Source organism: Aythya ferina (assembly GCF_964211825.1).
Source record: "Aythya ferina genome assembly, chromosome: 2".
Lineage (NCBI taxonomy): Eukaryota > Metazoa > Chordata > Aves > Anseriformes > Anatidae > Aythya > Aythya ferina.
In genome coordinates, this window is record NC_140297.1 from 34,964,911 (window position 1) to 34,987,761 (window position 22,851).

Sequence of the window (22,851 nt, forward strand, 5' to 3'; positions counted from 1 at the left end):
CGTGCAAGAATAGTTGCCCTTTGAGATATCAGGAGAGACCTGTTTTTTTCAGGCAAACAGCTCATCCCATGATTATGCTCAGGTGCTCAGGACAGCTCTCCTTAGACCTAATGAGGTCCGTTTTGACAACTTCTTGCCATTGAGAGCTGAAGATATTGCTCTCAGTGCCACCTCCAATCCTAAATCCTCAATTAGTATCAGAGAGAGACAATACAGTGGCTTGATATAGGGCTTGAGTGCCCCCCCTCTGTGTTGTTCTTTGAGAGAGCTGAGGGGGAAGGATCATTTATTTTAATTGACATTTCTTTTAATATGGCAGTTTGGAAAATTTGTATTCTTTGTGTGATTTTTGGGAAGGGGTGACTTGTGGGACATTTCATGCACTTCCAATGTTTCTCTGTTTTTCATTACATACCAGGGCTGCTAAAAATTCAAAATAATAATATCTATAATATAAATGGAAGTAAAGAGATATATTAGCAAACTGTCTACTCAAACGTATCTTACCTTTGCATGTGTCCATTCTTGCTGCCTTTCACCTTTGTCTACCAGAGTCATCTGGGATTAGTTTGATCAGATATTTAGATCCAGGCCTGGTTAGGAGTGCTGACTTTCTAAATGCAAAAAGTAGTTGGTTTTGGGTCAGCATGTGGAGACCTGTGGGTGAGGGATGTGTAAACTCCACTTTGGTCCACTGCTTGTTCTCATTCTCTTCTTAAAGTCAGAGGTGGAAGCAGCTGTTTTGTGATATTTTCCTGCCACATGTGTAACAGATCTTTGAAGTGAAGCAGACTTTAAATAAAAGCACTGTGAAAATTTGATCAATTTTCACTGGTCAGGGAGGAAAATATGGAAATAGCAAAAAAAAAAAAAAAAGTTATGATCAGAGACAGTCAGAAACTATAGGGCAGTAAGAATATTTCTCTGTTAATTTTCCCTTTTAAGACTACAGAAAAATCCCTGTTGCTGATCTCAGTAAGCAGGTATGACCCCTGCTCATCTGAATTGCCAGCAGTCAGTGTGTTTGCTACCTGTGGCTTGAGACCTTTGCCTCCTCACTTGCTCATGACCAGCCCACAGTCAGATTTAACACACAGATTTAATCCTAGATAAGGTCTACATCCATTTAGATGAACCAAATGCTTCTGTGTTTAGACCCTTGTGCCCTTGTGGTGATACCTTACCCCTATTCAATTGTTCCACATCATCTACATATCTCCCAGCCGGTGAATAAGTTTAATTTTGTCCTGTGATTACCCAAAAGTGATTTGGGAAGGCATGGCCCAATATGGATATTTCTGTCCTCTTGGAGTGATGACAGCCCATGATTTACATGAAGCAATATGGTTCTGAGGGATCTCAAAACTGGTGAAAATAAAGGTTTAATGACTGAATTATATATTCTCTTTCTGTGTTAGAAAATAATATAAGACAACTGACTCGGCTAGCAGACAGATTACATAAGCCCAAGTTAAGTGGTAGAATAAAAATGAGTGATATTCCTCCTTGACTTAAACACAGCACTAAGTAGTATGCCCTTGAATTCAGCATAAAGCAATTTCCTCCTTCCTGGTAACAGCTAGGGGGCATTCCGAATGCAAATAGAGTCAGCTTTGCATTTTTAATATTTCTTATATACATAATTCACTGCCTCAGTTTAGAAACGTTATTGCTACCTCTTCTGTGCATTTAAATTATTTTGCACCTCTGAACTTTCATATTAACTTTAATGTCAGCCCTTAAAATGTATTTTGTACAGGCACGCTTCTGCTTATAGGTCTTGCAATTCGCAGATTGCACAAATGTGCATCCAGGCACAAATACACCGCACAGGTTAACTTGTATCATTCCACTGAGACACAGGATTTTTTACTAACTACTGACACAGTCATACCAAAGCCCTGAAAATCAATAGATAACAAATGGGAGCAAACCAAGTGCGATCAGTATTAGAATATAGCATTTGAGAGAGGTCTCCTCCACGTACATAGCCCATGGGCATAATGAAGTTTCCATCTGATCAATAGGAAACTGTGTTTTTTCTAAGTAGATTTCAAGGCAATAAAAATTACGTATGGAAGAAGATATCCACAGTGGGAGGAAGTCCATCCCCATGCTAATGTGGGATTAATTAGTGCATTGCACAAAGCCAGAAAGATGCCTTATAAGTGTGAGATGGTTCAGAGCAAGCTTTACTTCGCTGCATGTTTCAGAAGAGAGAAGAGGTCCTGGCAGTCTCCTGTGGCCACAAATGCTCTTGAGAAAATTTTCACAATGGAGGAAAAGGAGATGAAGATTTATAGTGTCTTGCTTTACTCTACAAAATCCCTCAGTCGCAGGCTGATGTTGTCAGCTGCCTGAAACCACAGATCTCAGGGAGCTGGCAGGGTGACAGCTTTGCTCAGCTCTGCTCACACTGTCCACGAGGGCACAGCCCTGTCTGTCTCTGCCATGCTTCATTCAGGAAACAGTGCCAGGAATATCGTCCCTGTTGCTCTCACCCCTCCTGCAGCCCATCAGAGCAGGCAGGAGGGAACCAGACATGATCCTTCTGAGGGGAGAGGCACTTTCCCCGGGTGCCAGCCCGTGGTGGGGAGTGAATGGGGTCATCTCATCTCCTGCTCCACCCACTGTGCATTTCCCTGGATGCTTCTCCTACAGGTGGCATAACTGACCCTGGACTGAGTCAGCAGCAGAGCTTCGAGTGTGGACAACTGTGCTGTCAGCATGACTGGTGCTCAGATCGTAAACTGCACTTTATCTACAAGAGACTATAAACAAAAGATATGGCCGAGTTCTCCGTTGGTTTGATTCCACTGACTGTTCCTCAAAGCAAATTCAATTTAGAAACTGAAAATCAAGACTGCTGCCTTCTGCACCGCAATCAATAACAGATGTCCTGCCTCTAACTTCCCATCAATTTACACCAGCATAAGCCCATTGGAATTGATGGAAAATCCAGCTGGCTTGCACAGCTCAAGTGTACTTCGCACAGGGTGCTGTAGTTCTGCAAAGTCAATGCAAGGGCTCTAACGGGAATGACATTCATGGGGGTGCTGGAAAGAGCCTGGCATTATTTCCTGGCTGCAAATGAGTGCCATGGACCAAGGCTGGTTACTGCTGTTACTGAAAAGGAGGTTTTTTCACACTGATTGTGCCCTGGCAGTCAGCATCTTAAAGCCCAATCCTGTATCTTTTCCACTAAACTGGTGGTGGGATCCATCTTCAGTTTTATTTGGCTCCTCTCAGCCACAGAAATTGCTACTGATGAAGCGATGGTGGGAAAAAAATGAACTCTGGGTTTACACTAATGGTAGTGGCATTGGTGGGACTGTGAGAGATAAAAAACATGCTTTGATGTGGAGATCAGAGAGCTGAGAGACACAAGTCACTGTGGTAGTGAGGGCAGGACTCTGTAAAGGTGCTGCAGTGCATTACTGTCCTTGGAGCAAGGTGTAACATGTGCACCTTGACTGTTCTGACTCCATTTCTAGGTCAACAAAGCAAGGTTCATTTCAATCCTACCCAGAGATCCTGTCACCCTGCACCTGAGGCTATTCATGGCCTCTGATGCAGGACACACCAGGCAGAGCAGATAACTAACTGGAGATGTTGTAATTGCATCTGTTTCACAAATGAATAACTGACTTCGGCCTTAATGTTTTTAGCTTGCTGGACAAACAAAATGAAGAAAAATAATTCAATTTGGATTGAATCAGTTGTTGCTATTATTACTTTAAATGGCAAAATAAATCTCCTCCTTCAACCCCTACCCTAATTAAATGGACTCATTTAACACTAAATATTCCACCTGAGATGCAGAAGCAAAAACACAACTGACAAACAAAATGGAAGTGGTTCATTTAGGCCCTTGTGAAAGAAAGCCTTGGGCTAGATCCATGCTGTAGCCTAGTGGTTAGTACTCTCACCTAAAATGTGGAATCTACACCGAGATCTTCTCCTCTCCGCAAAGGCAGTCACAGTCCTGTGTCCTCGAGGAAAACCAGGGCTACCTGCATGGCTACAGGGCATGGCAATACAGACAAATGCTGTTCTGGGAGGGCATGATGGGAGTCTCCAGTTGATGCCACTCTAGTCTGAATAAATTTTTGAAAATGAGATCCATTTCCTTCACCTTCAGCTGAATAGCTCACCTGTCAACCCGGACAGTTTTTTGCTAATACATTCGGAGGAACTGGAACTGCACCTCTCAGCATATGCACTCTGTAAGACCAAAATTCTCCAGCTGAAGACTCACATCAAACTCTCGACAAACTGCATGGTTTTCTTGTTGGTAAAATATACTCCACTCCGCATTGTGAGAGTTTTGAGAAAAAGTTACTGGTATGGACAGTACTCCATGTAAATTTTGGTGTAAGTAATGCTGCATTCTTATTTTTCAGCAACATTTTTAGTAAAGCAACATGCAAAGAGGCACATGTACTTGGTTGTACTAATAGCCATTGTACTGAGCCACGGATGGGTCTGTATTCCTGCCAGATGTTAGGTCCCCCACCACCCATGTATTCTCATTTCCCTCTGCTCTAGAAAAAGTTGGAATTCTTCAGAGTGACCTCCTAAGGTACCAGCTCTCATCTTATTTATATCTCTATTCTGCTGTCATTCATTACATTAAAGGTTATTTGTTTAATGAAGCACCATGGGTAGGGAGAAATAACTTTTACCTTCTGTTCTAATTGATGAATGATGTGTGAACTAATCAGAAAGCTTTGCGATAGCCGCCATTAAAGCAACAGATGTATGTGGCTCAGGAGAGATTTGCTGAATAGCTTCAACCTTTAAGTACAGAGGATAAATGGGTGGTGACATCATTTATACCTTGACAAATAGAAATTATATCATTCTCTTTTTTTCATTACTGATGGATGATTTATTTCTATGGCTTTCATTTTCATAAGATCCATTCATTGTCTCTAAAGTTAAAGACTTTAGAGATTGCAATATGCAACTGAAGAGATTGTAACAGTTTGCATGTCAGCTGCAGTGTGTTGTCTTCTGAGCTGTTCTCCTGAAAGCTACTTCTGACAGAATACCATGAAGTACAGTATGGAAAAAACAAAAGGAAACATTTGAAATTCATATGTAGGTTTACTTTTCCACCAACCACAAAAACAGTCTGTAATGAGCCAGAGGACACTCTGTGGTTGTATTGCACCTCCATCAGCTGCTGAAGGATTTTATCTTTGCAACGAACTTGAAGCCCTAGAAGAGAGAGGGTTTTTCTGCACTGCAGATCTGTGCCATAATAAACAGGCAAATATTTATTTCATCCATAAATAGGCAAATGTTTATTTTCTCATCCATATCTCCCCAGTATATTTTGGGCTCTCGCCTGGTTTGATTGCACTTCTCATATAGTCACTGCGAAGGACCAGAATTTCCCAGAAAATTGCAGTTATTACTGGAGCTTGCATTTCTTCCACTTTTATTGCAGCTTACAAATCAGAAACTAAAAAGAAAGTGTGCATCTGTTTGGATAAACTATTCCCCCCACAACAGATTAAAGTGACAGAATAAATCTTGGAAGTTCTTGGAAGAGCATAGAATGAGTTACACCAAGAGATGAAAACAAGGTGAGCTTTGCTTGGTTAGGACCTAAATGAGGGAATTAAACTGATGCTGTGTCAGGGTGAAGTTTGCAAAATAAAATAGGGGTCATTAGCATGTACTACAGAAATATAGAGAACAGATTAAAGGTGACATTTCTGCCAGAAAGCCTTTCTATACTCTGGGGGAAATGAGATCAAGGTTAGTTAGAAAAGAAAGAAAGATTGTCAGGAAGACAAAATCCACATAGAAGATCTCATGTGTGCTGGCAGGGCTTCCCTGCTCATGGCCGCAACTGGGAGAGAGTGGGCTGGATAAGTATTCATGCTCTTACCCCAGGGTGGTGACAGGCAAGACAGGGGTAAGACATGCTGACAAATTCTCTGCTTCGTCTGGTGCCAGGCAAGACCTCTTAGGTCAAAAATTTCATTTACTAAAACTCTTTAAAAAAGTGTTCCTAAACATCTGATCTGATCCGATCCTCAGAAAATGTGATGAGCCAGGCCCAGCGTGGAATACAGCTGGAATACATATATGGCCCATCAAAAATTTGGTGGCTGTCCCTGCTAATGCTGCCATCAGCCACCACTACTGCTCCTTCAAGGAGCTGATTAATTGGAAAAAAATAGTGCAGGACTCCTGCTCCAGAGATGCTCTGCTGAAAATTAATTTAAATAAGTCTGTGAATGTCTATGAATGGTTTTAGGAGTCAAATCTTCATATTTTTCTTGCTGTCAAACAGCTGACTTAAAAATGGTAAATTATCCTAAGTGTAAGAAATGGACTAAAGATGGAATTTAATGTAAGTCTAGAAAGTTAAAGTACTGTCACTAAACAGAACCAACTACAACAAAATCTACTTTGGAAAAAGCTGTGCTTAGCTTCACCAGAAGCAATGTATTTGCTTCAGGAACAACTGTGAAAAAATTCATGGTGATTTTACAAGAGAACTGGGAGCAGACAATCACTCAGGTCCCTTCTGGCCCTAAAATCTATGAATCTAGGAAATGATGCCTCATTTCACAATCTAAGTCATTAAAAACACACTTCAATTATTGAAGTAATCACATTTCTTGGAAATGTGGCTACTGTCTGCTAAGACAATCAGTGTTTTATTGAAATTCATGAAAAGAACAGTGTTTGTTACCAGAATTATTCTTTTTTATTGTTTCCACAAGCTCATTAGAACTCCAAAATACAGAAAATCACTCAGTATTATAATATAAAAATGATATAAATGAATGCACACCAAAGTAGCTCCTTGTGTAACCCCCTTTCCCTGTAAGAGCAAGGAAGTCACTAAGCCCTCACAAAAAGGGAGAGGAACATCAGAAAACTACAGTCACATTTATACAACTGAATAACACATACAAAAAGAATTTTTGGGGTAGAGCAGTGCTAGGCATTAATTTGAACTTTTAAATTATCTCTTGGACATATTTCAAAATACTTCTCTGGGTTTTCTGAACGGTGGGATCACCCCCAACGTACAGCTTTCTAAATGGAGATCATGCCATTTTGCTTCACATACTTTGGGGCAGAGCTGAGTTTCAAACAAAGGTGTTTCCTAACCTTAAAGCACTGTGCTGGGCCAGGTTATTCTGTTTCATAACATCCTCTTACCTTTCGCTGTGGAGGGCAGTGAGGTGCCCTAAAACCCTCAGGAACTACTTACAGAGATACTACTCAGTTCTTACATACTAGAAATGTGTCTTTACAATAGAAGACGTAGGCAGGCTTAATTTTGTCTCTTTCAATGCCTAATCCAAGGAAGGGGGGTCGATTTCATCTGAATTTCTTGATGGTGCTGTAAAACATGAGCAATTAAACTCATCCAATGAGCCTCTCAGTGAGCTCTGCTGCCGAAGCTGCAAACCAGCATTTACCTTCCTATACATGGTTATAGCAGGGTATCAGCACAAAGCTCTTCTCCACAGAGGCATTTCTGGGTAAATAATAAGCTCAACCAGAGAGGATGAATAAAAGGAGAAAATGTGTTTTTTTTTTTTTTTTTTTTTTTTTTTTTTTTTTTTTTTATACCGAACAACTACAAAGTGGGACTGAAGTAAATGAAACGATTTGCTTGAGAAAGTGTGCTCAGTAGAAACTTCTGGTTTTGATGAGCTGTCTCTCCAAAGAACTGGATGTGCTTTAACAGTATCATTTCTGATTTATCTGGTGTTGCCAGATAAATTTTCTTCTGGGGGGAAGAGCAGAATTCTCTTTATTTAATGTACCATGTCTGGAATGTGGACTAGATTCAGCTACATGTCGCTTATAATTATTTATGTAACTTATTAATCACTGGGCTGTCACTCAGCTGTTTATAAAACACAAAAGAACACTTGGAGCCTGAAAAATTACATTTTTCCTCCCCTGAACCTCCCCAAAGGCCCCTTTGCACTTCTGAGGAGACCTCCATTTAAATGAAAATCTGTTGCCCAGTCTAAGTAACAAGGAACTCTGTAATGATAATTTAAAGAACACGCTTGTTCTTTGTGCCTGGGAATTGAATGATTTGCTTTAAGGTGCTGTTAAAAAACTTGCATTCCAACTTTTCTGAACAATGTTTTTGGCTCATAGTGTTTTTTTTTTTTTTTTTTTAAATTTTATTTATTATTATTTTAACAAATGAGGAGACATGGGGAGGGTCCCTCTCTTGCACTCTCACCAACTTATTTTCCCAATGCTCAATACTTGTAAAACCACAGCACCTCCAAGACTGCTACCTGTGGATCATGCCTGCTTGAAACTGGCCAACACCTTCAGAAATTATTAGGATGCTTATATGCAGATATGCAGACACCTAAACACACCCTGGTTTCACACGTCTTGTTTCTCTCATAATTCCATGATGAGTATATCAACGTGGTTTTGTGCAGCTTGCTTTTGCACTCCCGTGCAGGATAACTCACAGCTTGTTTTCAGGAGAAGGTATCAGTTTATGGAGAACGGTATCGGGGCTTGTAAATGGTACACAGAAGAGCAATGACTCCATTCAGCCGAATTACATTTAAGATTTGATTATGAATGGCATCTCTGAGGCAGGCCATTTATCATTTGACATTCCACGTGGGTCTCAGTGTCTTGAAGCTTCATAAAGGCAATTCATTAAACAGCTTCGGTCACATCAGGAGGTGACTCAGTGAGCTGGTGCAATCCTCTGGCTGGTGCCCACCCTTGGCTGTGGCACTCCTTGGGCTGCAGTAACAGCAAAGTGCTCATCCTCTCAGTGCCACAGCTTAGCCAGTGGTTTAGTGGTTATACTGCTTTTTACCTGCCTTCTCACCCATTTGGAGGGCTGACTAGCAACATGTTTTCAATCTTTGCATGAAAGGCTCCACATTAATCCATGCCACGATCTGCTTTGTTTGCTTCCACCATTAAAATTACTTGTTTCCCCCAAAGATCTGCCATCTGTCACTATTCACCTTTTACATTTTTATGCTCCACAGTTGAGCAAACACAAATGCCTGAGTAATCCTATTTCCCATTATCTGCCTGTGGAAGTGCCCTGAGGTCGGGGCGATGGTGAAGCCCCGATCCTGGCTGGATGTGCCGGGGTGCCAGGGCTCACCCTGCAGCCTGGTACTTGCCCAGTCTTAAAAAAAACTATCTAGATCTGTTTTTCTCACATTGTCAAAATCTGAAGATTTTTACAGGAAGCAGGAAAAAATCAGAGGTGGGAGAAGTAAGAAGAGATGTTGTATGAGGGGATTTTGGTAGCTAAGGGGGACAGCTCTGTGCTCTCTGCATGGGTGGCAATATTGGGGTGTAATCGGGAGCCTTGGCACTTGACAAAGGAAAGGGTCAGACCTCGGGTGACGGCTGGGATGCAAGCTGCTGTCTGACTAGCCGGTCCCAAATGATTTTTGTGTTTTCATAATCCTTGTGAGTAATATCCTGTCAAAGTCTCATCAAAAGTTATTAGTCCCTCCATAAACTGGTACTTCAATATGTAAACTTGCCTTGTAATTAATTTTATGAGCTATGCCCCTGACACCACAGAGCTCTTATTTCATTTTGGGAGCATAATTGATTAGGCTTCCTGTAGCTATAATGTAGACCAAGGATGTCGCCACCAAACAAGGAGCAATTTGTGACAGCTCATTTGTGAGGAGATATCTACTCTTTGCCAGCACTGAGCATACAGAAGGAGAAGTAAAATATTTTGTATTGCTACTGCTGTGCCCTGCATTCAGTTAAAAAAAAATAAAAAGAAAAGAAAAAACAAAGAGACTATCTAATTATACAGACAAATTAGTAAGGTTAATTAGTATATATTTGTACAGCAGCTTTTATTCTCCACCGTAAAGGCTTTTCTTCTCCACTGAATTCTTTTGAAGATGTTTGCCTTGCTATAGCATCAGATGACATTCCCATTCGGGCAATTAGATTTTGCATTGCTAAAATTTCCCCCCGTTTCAATTGTATCAGATATTTTTCTCTACTTTCCGCAACTGTTACGGCACAATAAAATCTCTCTCTCTGATATGCCTTTTAGCAATTACCGAGTCCATCTTTACACCGGTACTTTAGTAATAGGATTTCCCTCCTTCTCTCTCCCTGTTTAATATTTGAGTGAATGTTACCTGAGAGAAATATGTTGGACATGCAGACTGTATTAGCTTAATTTATGGCTAGCATGAATGAGGCAATATTTCCTGTGGATAAGGTCAGAAGGGCTTTGTTTTCTATTAATTAAAAATAAGCTCTTACAGGACAATGCATGTAAGTAATAAAGACATAATGTGCATTTGTGTGGCTGTAAAGAAAGGAGTGGGATTATTCACAGAGCACTGATCATAGCTGGAACCTCACCCTGACCCCAACAACAGAAGCAAACAAGGGGAAAATATAGATTATTTTATTCTTTCCATGCCCTGCTCATGCCAGCTGGAGAAATGAGATGAATTTCCAAAAGAGGCAAGTCCCATGTCGCTGCACCCCTGGAAGCATGTAAGCATAGGGATGGGACTAAAAGTATCTGATGCTTGCTGCCTCTCCAGGGAGCGCTATGTACGGCTGAACTTGATAGAAACTCTGTCTGGAATAAAAACAAAGCAAAAACCAAAAAGTGTTTTAAAAATGAAACTAAGAATTTCAGAGAGAAAGTCAGAAGAAATGAGAAATGCTTCCCTCCAAAACTACAACAGAATGATAAATTACTTTTGCCTTTCCAAAGCCAAGCTCGAAAACCTCTGTTCACCTCTATTATCTACTTCTGGTCTCTGAAGATACATTACCATATTAATTCATTGCGTTATACAATTTGAGCAACTAAATGAGTTTACCTTATGCCCTCTTAATAGTATTTTCTTTTAATGCTGGCTTTAAGTGATACATTTTAGGGGATACTTGAAGCAGAATGCATCAAGAAAATTTATTTAAACTCAATTTTGTTTACAAATTATGACTTATCCCTTCTTGATGAACCGGGCATAAAAGAGCCACACAGCCTCTTGTGGAGGAAACCTCTCCTCTTGGCACTGAGAGCACTGCCACTTCACGACAACACGAGGTTTTACTGGGGCAAGAAAGCAGTTGCCTTGCCTCATGAGTGAAGAGAGACTCTTTCTGTAAAAGGCACGCGTGGCATCACAGGCTGAATGAAACTTGATGTATTAAGGTGGTTTCATCTGCAGCCCATCGGAATATAGGGTGTGTGAGGTGATGCTGTGCATCATACCCAGGGTGTGCCAGGCTGGTCAGATAGATGTGGCTCAAGTGGGCAGCAGGGTGTGGGACACATATCTTTGCACAAAGGCCATCCTGCAGCTCAAAGCATCGTGATGTGCTTTCCATGCCTTGAGATCATGGGAAACATGTCTGAAAATGGGTCAGCTCAGGTTTTAGCCAGCATGGTTCTTATCAGGATGGGAATTTTACATCTTGTGGCTATGGTACAGGCCATGCATGCACTGCCATAGTTTTTGTCTACATGCACATTCTGGTCTACAGACACGTAAATGTATACATAAAATATGCCTATGAGCAGCTTATAAATAGAAGCAGCAACCTGACATTTGGCCTTGTGTCCCGGCTTGTTCCTTCCCATTGCCCAAAGGACTGAGGCCTCATGGGATTGCCCTGGGGTTTATGGACTCATGGACGTACCTACAGCAGATGTGCCACTTCTCCTCCCAGCGTCATGCCCGTAGGGGTTCAAGGAGTGAGAAAGCTGCCAGAAGGCTGCCCCAAGAGCTGGTTCCCAGCTCTGCTTGTTCCTCTTCCTGGACTTCCTGCTGATCAGTGGGCAGATGTTTTTATATTTAATATAATTTATGTATTAAATAATGTATTTATATTTAATAAGTTCCCATGTCAGACATCCACAGAAGAAACAAAGACAATACTGTGCAGTTTAGGTATCTACATTGTTTCACAAACATTCTGCAAACAATCTGAAAATCAATCATCTGGTGTAATGATCATCAACAAATTCTGACTATCAGAAATAAAATAATAGTTTCATGTTTGTGGGCAGAAGGGAAGATGACAACTTAACATTCAGTGGAAATACTCTTATGTGTGATGTTAAGCACCTGTGTAAAGTTTGCAGGCCTACTGTATAGGTCTGAAATAATGCTTTTGTCCATAGTTGATTGAACCTGCAATATTATGGACAGAATTATCTAATTGTTTCAAAAATCAAATAATAAATACTACAGAGGTAATTGCTCTGGTTTTTATTAAAATATAATGGTGAGATAAGCCCAGCTCCTTTGCTTGGCTGGCTGGGTTGTACACTGCTCTTGAGCTTTAGGTTTTTTAAAAACATTCATCTGTGAGCTATTTACAATGCCTGACAGAAGTAGCATTAACTTAGTGCCAAATGGAAATCTGTTACTATTTGACCTCCTGCTATATAGTAAACACCTTACAACTTTAGAGGGAATTTCATCTCATCTTTGCAGCATTGATGTAAATTAGTAAATAGAAACAATCTTCATTTGACATGTTCCAGTGCAAGTACATGATCAGCAGAGTCTTACATCCAGTGATTTTAATTTAACAGGTTTATCCCTGTGCTAGCTATGGTATTCATTTAAACTGACCTTGCTTTATTTGAATTATTGCTCAGATTTGCACAAGTATAAATGACCTAATCTTCCAAAATACATTTTCTGATCGACATAAGCAAACAGTCTGAGGAAGCAATTATGTAAAAGAAATGGTTTTAGGCAACAAATGGCTCTATAAATAAACGAGTACATCCTAATCACAGACTAAAGAGGTGTGACATTTTTCCCTTTTTAATAAAAAAAAAAAATAGTTAAACTCAATTAATTTTAAATTTTCTGAAAGTAAGGGTTCAAGTGTCCTTTGGAAAACTGAGTGCATTGAAAAGCAAAAGCTGCACCTTTTTTTTTTGCTGAAGTTCAGCCAGAATATCTGACAAGTGTCACCTATGACTTTACAGATCTGGACAGATCAGCAAGAAATTATATGGGGAAACTATGATATTTTTTATGTGCAGCCTGCAGGAAGTAAGCTATTCTTTTCAACAAGTCAGAAGTTTTTCTCTAATGTGAAAGGTAATACAAAAGTATGCCACACTACTCATCTTTGTGATTTTTTTTTTCCTTTTTTTCTTTTTTTCATTACTATTGCTCTGGGATTCCATTATTTCAATTTAAGCACTTTTTCCTAAATAAAAGAAGGGTGTGGGGAAATATATGTTAAAAATGTGTCCACAGGGGAACGTTTATCTACTCATGCTATTTAGGGAAAAAAATAATTGGTAACAGTTGGAAAGATATTACTAGGGCATGTGCTATCAGGTGTGTCAATGGGTGTAGGAAGAAAAACAATAGATGAAGCTTGGTGCTAGAGAAATCAGTGTAGACAAATGATTTTCTCACAGTGAATAAATCAAGACCACTTGCTGTAGATGATGGATAATTACACAGTTGTGCACTGGTGTGAGCAGAGTATCAAGTCGAGGAGGAAGAAGGTGGGTGAAAAGGCAAAGGCTGCTTGAGATGAAAAGTAAAAATTATATTGCTAAAGGAGTAGATGAAGAGCAGTACAACGGAAATCAAAGCTTTCTGGAGATGTTCGTGTGTAAGAAGAAGACAAAGGAATGCCACAATGGAGAGTGCTTAATGTAAGGGAGATGAGGTGGAAAGAAAGAATTCAACAAAACCCAAAGAAATATAGGAAGGGAAAAGGTGGTTCTCACCAAGATAAAGCAACAGAAAATCTCAAGTTTGAAGGTGACACCATATGCTGCTTATCTGTCATTCTGTGTAATGGTCTAAAAAGCATGCCTTTATGAAGGCAGCAAATGGACTTTAAGCTGATGACTTTTACCTGTTGAAAGCTACTAAGTCTTTTCTACTGACCATTTCCAGCGTTCTGGGATTCAAGTGCATTCCTTCATGGTTCATATTTGCATCAGAGTGTTTTGGGGCACATCCAGTTAAGGTATTGGTTCATGTGCATGGAGAATGCAAGACTCCACTTTTTCTGTAGGGAAACGCAAGAATGGGGAAAAGCATTTAAGAGAGAGGCTTCATTAATAAGGAAGAAGCTGTTTGAAGGTCTGTGTTTTCTGTCTTCCACCCACACTGACAGAAGAGCTTAGTTTGGAGGTATGCCTCTTCAGGATTTAGTCTTAAATACACCCCTTGGCTTTGCTTAAGTATTAAAGTCAGAGTTTAAGTCAGGCACAAGACTGGAAACAAAAACCACAAATAAATCAAACATAAAGCATAATTCTAAATGTAATGGATACTTTTCCTATTGCATACCATAGGATGTTTAAAGATCATGCAGCCAGGTTCAACATCACTCCTTTCCCAGTTGTTAACTTCTGCTCTGCCTGTCTGAAAAACAGTGACTGTGTTTTCATGGAGTGATCCCACCATAATGCCCTTCCTCTCTATCCTCTTAGATCCTTCTTTGCTCACAGATTTTATTTTATTTTATTTTATTTTATTTTATTTTATTTTATTTTATTTTATTTTATTTTATTTTATTTTTAAATTTTATTTTCAAGTTGATTTTCTGCTTTCTGATCATATCCATGCAGCCTCAACAGCTCAGACCTCATACTTCCCTTGGCTTCCAGAAGTGGACTCCAGGTAGAAACACAAAAGCTGTTTGCAGTCTACCAACAGGTTGACTGCCACTGTCTTGATATGGGCTCTTTCCTTTACAGGGAATCACAGATGCTTCCAACTTAAAGGTGCAAGGCGCTGCTTACACCCAGATTTTGTGGAGCTCATGATCCATGGTGTGATGGCAGCTTCCTGTAAGGCAGTACATGGCCACATCCCAGTGCGGATTATCAGGAGGGTACATTTTCACAAATCTGTAGCTTTTTGTACACCTAGAGGCAAGAATGTCTTTTCACCTGCACCTTGTTATTTGCACAGCATCTGCAGGCTTGCATAACCCCCATGATAGAAGACTTAGGGAAGACTGCTTTCTCCTTAATGGTGCTACATCTGCTATAGGGGAAATGCAAAAGGAGTTGTCCAGGTCCTAAGCATCATATATACTATGTAAATGAAAGGCTTGTGACTATGAGGTTCAGGGGCTGCAGCATGGTGCCACGTCGTAGGACATCTGTCCTGGAGCAGGCAGGGTGGGCAGGTCCTCGTCGGTGGCACTGCAATCCCCCAGGAAGAAGAGGATGTGTTCCCCACATCTCCAGGTGACTGTCTATGCCATGTGGGCAAGAGAAGTGATTTGTTGGTGTAAATCAATACATCGCTTATGTAGCTCATGGCAATGCCTTTCTAACTTTGATGCACAAGATGAGAAGACCAAATGCAGTGTTCCCGGAGAAACAAGTGCCTTTTAGAAATACAGATAAAACAGTTATTTACAAATCCCTCCCTGGCAGGGGAGAGGGAAGAGGCACTAGGCACTGAAGAAAGCACATTAAGCAAATGTTTCAGCCTTGCCTCTAGGATACGTGCTGCCCTTTCTAAAATAAATATGTTTGTACCTCAGAGAAAAAAAAAAAAAATAAAGGACTAATACTTACAGGAGAGACACAACATCAAATGCTAGGTTAGATACTTGCTCATTTCCTCAGACTTCTGGGTTTCTCAGATACCTCTCCTTTGCATACTTTGGACCATGGAAGATGTTTCCATGGTGACAAATAGATGTTATGTTTATTTACTGGGCATCAGGGAATGACAATGTCAGCAAATGACATTTCTGTTCCTTTCTCTCTCTCTCTTTTATTATTTTTTTTCTTTCCAAGGGAGATTTCTTTTAGGTAATGAAACTGGCAGCAGAAGCAGCAGCAGTTTTTCAGATACCCTTCCCAGCCCTGCTTTGTGCATGTGTGTGAGACAGAAGTAGGGAGCAGCTAACATGGCTGCGTGACTCTGACGAGCCCTCCAAAGCCTTTTGCTCTGTTCTGCACACATGTAGTTTACATTGAGCAGGCACCATCTGCAGAGTGTCAACGAGGCTTCGAGCTCTACTCACAAGAAAGGACATGAATATTTCTTGCACTAGGTGCACGGCCTTTTCATCAACCCTCCCACATATCTGTCCTTGCTGACAGCTCTACTACATTGTGCATAAAATGTTGATAGGTAAAGCTCTTGAAGCCAACACTGCTCTGGTACAAATAAATAAATAATCAAACTTCATATTTGCTGTAGGTTGTGGAGAGGAAGAAAGAGAAATTTTCAAAAGGAAGTTTCTGATAGAAGAGACCAGAATGTGGAAAAGAAACAGGTTCACTCTTTCATCCCCACTCCCTTGGCAGGCAGTGAAGATGCAGCTCTGTTTCCCACCAGGAGTCAGGAGCAGTGTAAAGCTGCTGCTGGGGATGTAAGGTTTTCGTAGTCATCCTTTCTTGCCTCCTATCTCATGTGCTTGTGCCAGAGCTGGCCAGTATCTGTCTGTGTCTGTCAAAACAGTGGGGCCAACAAAACAAACAGTTGCAGGCAATATTAACAAGTGGGAGGTAGAAGCTGATGATAATTGTCGGTGACAGACTGAATGCAAGTTTGAATGTTTGACTTCAAATTTCAAAAGCAGGTAAACTCGTCTTGCTTTGCTTTTCTCTATATAACAGTTCTGCAGATCCATGTCAGTCCTGAAAGAGCTGTGAAATCTCAAACTTTCATTACTGGATGACTACAAAAACATGAGGGTCATGGGCAAAAGTGACTTAAAAAACTAAATGAATATACCTGGGGAAAAAAAAATAAATCAACAGCAATACAAAACAAAACACAAAACCACCTCCCCCCAAAATGCGCAACCCAGGCAAACAAACTATATTAACTCAGGAACCATGGCCAGAAACAGAAATGTTATTGCATTAGGGTCATACAGAGGTATACACAGCCTGGACCTCTGACATTTGTTCAGGTTGACAGGCCATCTCCTGTGTATTATCTCCCAGGGCCCGCAGTTAACCATTGTGCTCAGTTTTTGTCACCTAGAAATGGTCACCTGGAGAGACCCCAACATCAAAGGAGCTCTAAGGGCTTGGATTGCAGAGAAGGATTTGACCCTTGGGGTTTGATCGCATGAGAGGTTGCATGCATTATCCATGTGGATGTGGCTCAAAGCTGATTAAACTAGCAAACACACACTAAAATGGGACCTGCAAGTTGCACAGACTTAACTGACTTGCTCAGCAGAAGTAGAATCTGTTCTCCAGTCAAAGGGTACATAAATCTATACCCATTTATATGTAGTCAGCACTTTCCTTCAGCGTTTTAGAGTCTGGCATATGTGTATATATAATATATATATACAAAGAGATTGGCCTCTCTGTAACTGATTACAAAACCAGGACTTTATTTGAGCTTGGAAATGTTTAATTCTTGCAACTGTTTCTTTCTTTCTTTGTTTTATTATTTTTTTTTCTCCAAGTGTTTTGTATTATGTATCTGTCCTCACATTTCTTCAGCCACCCATCTGCCTGTTGGACCTTGGACCACGGATCTGTATTTGCTGTCTTCACTCAAACTTGCAGAAAGCTAACCCAGAAAATATTAAATACAACCAGAGGCCATTTGCAGGCCGTAGCAAAGACACACAATATGTTCTCTCCTCTAAGACACTGTAACCCTGATCTTGCACTACTTCCAACTGCCAGAAAATTTAATTATGGAGATATGGTCCTAACATCTTGAAAACATGTTTGGAGGGCTTTTCCCCCCTTTAGTCTGTTGGGTCAGGCCCACCAAAATCTGGCATATCTCTACAGTCATGGGAATGGAAAAAAAACTGTCTTTACTGCATGAAATCAAAAAATGTGGAGTCCTATCCATATCAGCTCCTTCAAAACTGTATTTGTGTGCTTTAACAAGGAAGCCTTCAGACTGATGTCAGATGGATCCCTGGGATGGTTATTGCATTCCCCCTATCACAGGATCAGAAGAGTCTGTGTAGTTGCCTTTGGCTCTGAGACAAAAAAACCTTGTGGAATGGTACCAAGAGAAGGAGGAAAGAATAACAAGGAAAATAATGAAATGACTCAGCCACGCCAGAAAATGGGAAGTTGGAGCCAAGCCAAAGCTAGCCCCATGACAAGATGTGAACTGTGAAAAAGTCTATTTGATTGAATTTAAGTGACTGACGAGTACTGGTGTGTCAGGATTTTTGGTGTGTTTGAAGGAAAGGTTGGGTACATGAGTTCAGGTCCAACACATCAAGTGGTCTCTGGTTTGGAGAAAAGGCCCCTAAAGAGGAGGCTGACCACTCTTGGTGGACAGGCTGGTAAGGAGAAGCTCTGGTACAATCCTGCTTTCTGTGAAAGGCAATGCTACCAGACAGGGAAGCTTCAGATAACATCACCAGCCACTGCAGTGCTCTCCAGCTTCTCACTGCCACAAAAACCTGTGCCTTTTGGAGTTTGAAGACTCACTGGGGAATTGTTTATTCCCACACTGAGTGTTTTTTAAAGGTCTGATCCAAAGCCTCTGGAAGTCTTTTGGTCAACTGCAGTGGTCGATGGCTCCAGCTCACAATGCCTTTTATGGGACTTTTACCAAGAGCTTCATATGATGTGCATCAAGCACCCCCCTCTGAGGTTGGGCTTCACAAGGAAACTGCTCATTTGTTTTGACTCTCAGTGCTTTTCGTGCTGAAAGTGGAAGAAACTATCTGCAAATCTAGGTTCAGTGGGATAACAAGAAGCTAGAAAAAATGAGATTTGAAAAACCGGTCCTCTTGTTCCCCTCACAACTAAACCTAGCACAATCATTCATCTGCCAGTCTTTGGCCATCCTTCCTGCATCACATGCGGGAGAGGCCAGCATCAAGAAGAAAATGACAAAGGGAAGTAGGGCAGAGATGGGTGCCACAACAGGAGGGAGGAGTGAAAGTCAGTCTGAGAATGGGCTAACACCAGAAAGACCACAGCAGACTATGAAATGGGTGGTGGCATGATCTTATGGGAGTTAGGATGGTACAAAACCAAATGTTTCATAAACATCTAAAAAAACATGTTCCTCTCTGAATAACTACGTCACTGCCTACCATTGTGAAGGCTTTTGTTTTGTGGCATAAGATGCCACTGGCTGGTAGAATTGAGATAGAGGGACCCTCAGGAAAGCCACTCACCCTTACTAAAGTGCCTCAGGCTTGTGGAGTCTGGGGAATCAGCGTTCCTCCCTCTCTGTGAGTGAGCTATTACATTTTTTGATGAATAGAGATTATGGTTTCAAATCCCAGCCATTTATTTAGAGCTAAATCCAGACAAGAAAACTCCAAGCTAAATAGGTATTGTGGTATATAAATCTTCTCACTAGGGCATATGGGAAAGGAAAAAATGTCCTTCTATAACAAACAAGCCTTCTTTCACTTACCTATTCTATCTTCTCTTCCCAGATTCCTCCAGGCAAAATAGAAGGTTTTTTTTTGTGTGTGTGTGTGTGTGAGAGATCTTTCATTTGCTGTATATTCCCAGATTCAAATTTGTCCAAACTCTACCTTAAGATGTCAAAATCTTCAGCACCCGCATGTGATCTAGCTAGTCCAACAGCTAGCAAGAGCTGCAGGGAAAGGATCCGACATCCACGTTGGTTTGTGTGCATGCAGGAAAAAGAGGGGAGATCTCCCAGGCAGACAGACTTGTTGTCATTCAAAAAGAAAAAAGGTTTCTTCTTAATCTGTGACCTAATGAAGTAAAGTCCCCAGCCCCAAGATGGTGGCTGAGGATACTAGGACTGAGCAAAAGTGCTTTCATACTCTCTCATAGTCTTTTGTTTGATCTGCCACTTTGGGCAGGAAACTACAAATGGCTGATTCAGTTTAAATATGGTTTTTAATCTTTGCAAACACATCTGAAAGGTGACCATCTGTCCCTTTTCCCGCATCCTCACCATGTGAACCCCAGATTCTTACAGTGTTTGATATTCACTGGGAAAACCAGGAATTTCAAGGTTCAAGATCCAAATGTGACTCCAGTTTCTAGGCTGACAGGAGTTTGTCTTTCCAGAGAGAAAGATCATTTAAAAATCATCCGTGGGGACAGAATGTAAGTGTTGTTACATGTGTCTGTTTACATACCAGAAAAGGTGGCGCTGAAGGACCTGAGGGTATTCAAGATTTCTGTGTCTATATAATAGGCTTTCAGTAATGCTCACTTTTGGTAGATTCAGACTGCAAGTCAGTGCAATATCGACCATCACTTGTTACTGGAATTGCCCTTCAATATGTTATTGTTCCTGTGGCCCTTCTGAAAACATTTGCACAGCCACTGCTAGCACAGATAACTGAGAGAAAGGGTTACAATGAACAGCACTTGCGTTACACATGCTCAGTCAAACATCAAGAGATCTGTCAAATAACTTTAAATTCAAAAGCTTTATCCAAATGCACTTCCAAGAACTGCTCCTGTCTCCAACATGGAGCACAGTGCTGCGGCAGTCATTTGAAATTCTGCTAAATCACTCTGCGACTCCCTAACCAGTGCTAATAGCTTTTGGGCTGTCTGGCGACCTCACGCCAACAGGAAGCCTTGCAGGGGCTTCCAGGCCATTTACGTGTGCGAGTGATTGAGAGAGAGCACCACAGATTTAATTTAGTGCCCTCGGTGGCTTTCAGTAGAATATGTATTAATCCCTTGTGACTTCTGGTTTGGGGGGCGGGGGTTCATCTGGATTGAGGGAAAATCAAATGAAACTCATAAAGTTGAAAGTTGCCTTGATTTCATTTGCTGACTTTAAGCAGCAAATTGTTTCTTACCCATTCTTGCATGGTAATTGGTAAATGTACTGAAATGGGTTATTTGAGTTTCGATGGACTCTCTGGGCAGTCACACAGTAACCAGAGTTCAGAATGTGCCCTATAGGTACGATTGCTAATTGCATTGCTCCGATAATTTCTGTCTGGGAGAAATGCGTTATATTTCAAAGCTGGCATCTCGCAATGAAGAGGCAGAGCCATCTCTAGCTGCGTCTGGCACGGCATCCCAGAGCAGGAGAGAGGCTGTGGCACAGCCCTGAAAGCACAAGCCATTGGCCCAGCTGCAGGGAGAAAGAGCAGGAGTAAATTGTGTAAGATAAATGAGGCTCAGTAGGTCTGTGGGCGACATTACTCTGCAGATGAGAGTCACTTCATCTAACATTAAGCTTTGAATGCTACACTTTAATTTGGTTGAGTAGCAGCTCTCTGTTGCTTAGAGAGAGAGAGGCCCTCGGGGGGTAATTTATCCTGCCCAGTGCTAAAGGCTTTCATTTCCAGAGCACAAATTGTCTCTCTGTCTGTGGGTGGGATAACTCACCTTGTGTGGGTGCCTTTGAGAGCAGACTGAGCCTGTCTTAGACTTGCACACCGACCATCTAGGTGATTAAAGGCACGATCAGAGGTGTCCCACTGAGGGCTGCCTTTGATCCAAGCAGGGCACAATGGTCTTGGGAGGGAGTTTAGGTACAAGAATTTAAATCCAGAGTAGGGAGGAAGCTGTAGTTTTCTGTGTTCATGCAACTGAAAGCAGATCATGCCCATAATCCTCAGATTGCAACCAAAGGGACAGTTTAATGATGGTTTTTATCTCCAGATTTTTTACCTACAGAAAGCAAAGAAGAATTGTGTTAAACACAGAGAATGACCTGGAGTAAAAATGGTGCAAAGCATCTCAGGGACTGGTGGGGACTGGGAGTGCCCCATACCTGGAGCAGCACTACGGGTACCCAGAGCCCACCGGTGCTGCGCTGCTGGCAGGGGGGCATCTGCTCCTTCATACTTCTAACCCAGGAAAAAAGCCCAGTGTCTGGAGCAGCTCTGATGAAAAAAAAAAAAAAAAAAGGAAAAAGAGGGGAAAAAATAATCACCCGACCACAGCTGGTGCTTCTCTCCTCTTCTCTCACATAGCTGCTGTTGCCATGGCAGCAGTCATCCCCAGTGGAGGATGTTCTGGAAGGTCTCTTCCTCCTCCTCTCCTCCTCCTCCTTTTCCTCCTCCTTCTCCTGCTTTTGCACTTTGCATGCACAGGAACATTTTGTAGGATGAGGGCATTTATTCTATGGCTCCCCCCTTTCATGTGTGGAGAACAAGTTTTCTATTCCTCTGGTGTGACAGTGTTGAAATCTGCCAGCCTTTGCCCATTTCTATGTCTTCACTGGATGATGGGAATGAGTAAGGGATGTACATTTAGTTCTCACAGTTCTTCCTCATGACCACAGAGACTGTTTCCTGCTTGAATTGCTTAGCCATGTTACTGAATTCAGAAGCCCCAACAGCTCTCAAACCCTGGCACACACATAATGGAAATGTTTGCTGGGATATTGCTTGCAGAATTCAGAGTATATAGGATGATGGATCCTGTGGACCAGCCAATCCATCTCCTGTTCAGTGTCAACCAGGGCAGAACAAAGTATTTTCAAGCTATTCCTACAATTCACTTGTTTTTTCACTTATTCTCACTTTTTTTTTTTTTTTTTTTTTTTTTTCTGACTGGTTGGAGGCTTAGTCCAGACATTGGTACAAGTTAAAAGCAAAATTACAATTGTGGCTACTTGGGGCCATGCGGGGTTGTTGTGGCAGGCAAATGTCCAAATTGTCTTACTCCCATCTTCTGTGGGTGGTTCTCAAATGTAATGAATGATAAAAGAATGACCCAAAAGTCACGATGGCAGCTTTACAGCAACAGAAGATTTCTCTGCAAGACTACTTGTCCTCGCTTTCAAATGTGTTTGTTCTCTCTGACCCATGGAAATACTGAGCTTTGATTAAAAAGAGGAAATAGGGAAGTTGACACTATAAACTTTGACTTGGTTTAAAATGGAAAAAAAAAGTGTTTTGAAGAATATTTTGCTGCTTGAATGCTGACTAAAACTAGACTGA

General features: G+C 41.3%; 1 long non-coding RNA gene across 1 annotated transcript in view; it reads left to right on the forward strand.

Moving 5' to 3' along the window:
- Positions 1 to 22,851, forward strand: part of LOC311433077 — a 51,902-nt gene that overhangs the window by 8,878 nt on the left and 20,173 nt on the right. The gene's annotated exons all lie outside the window — the stretch shown is intronic.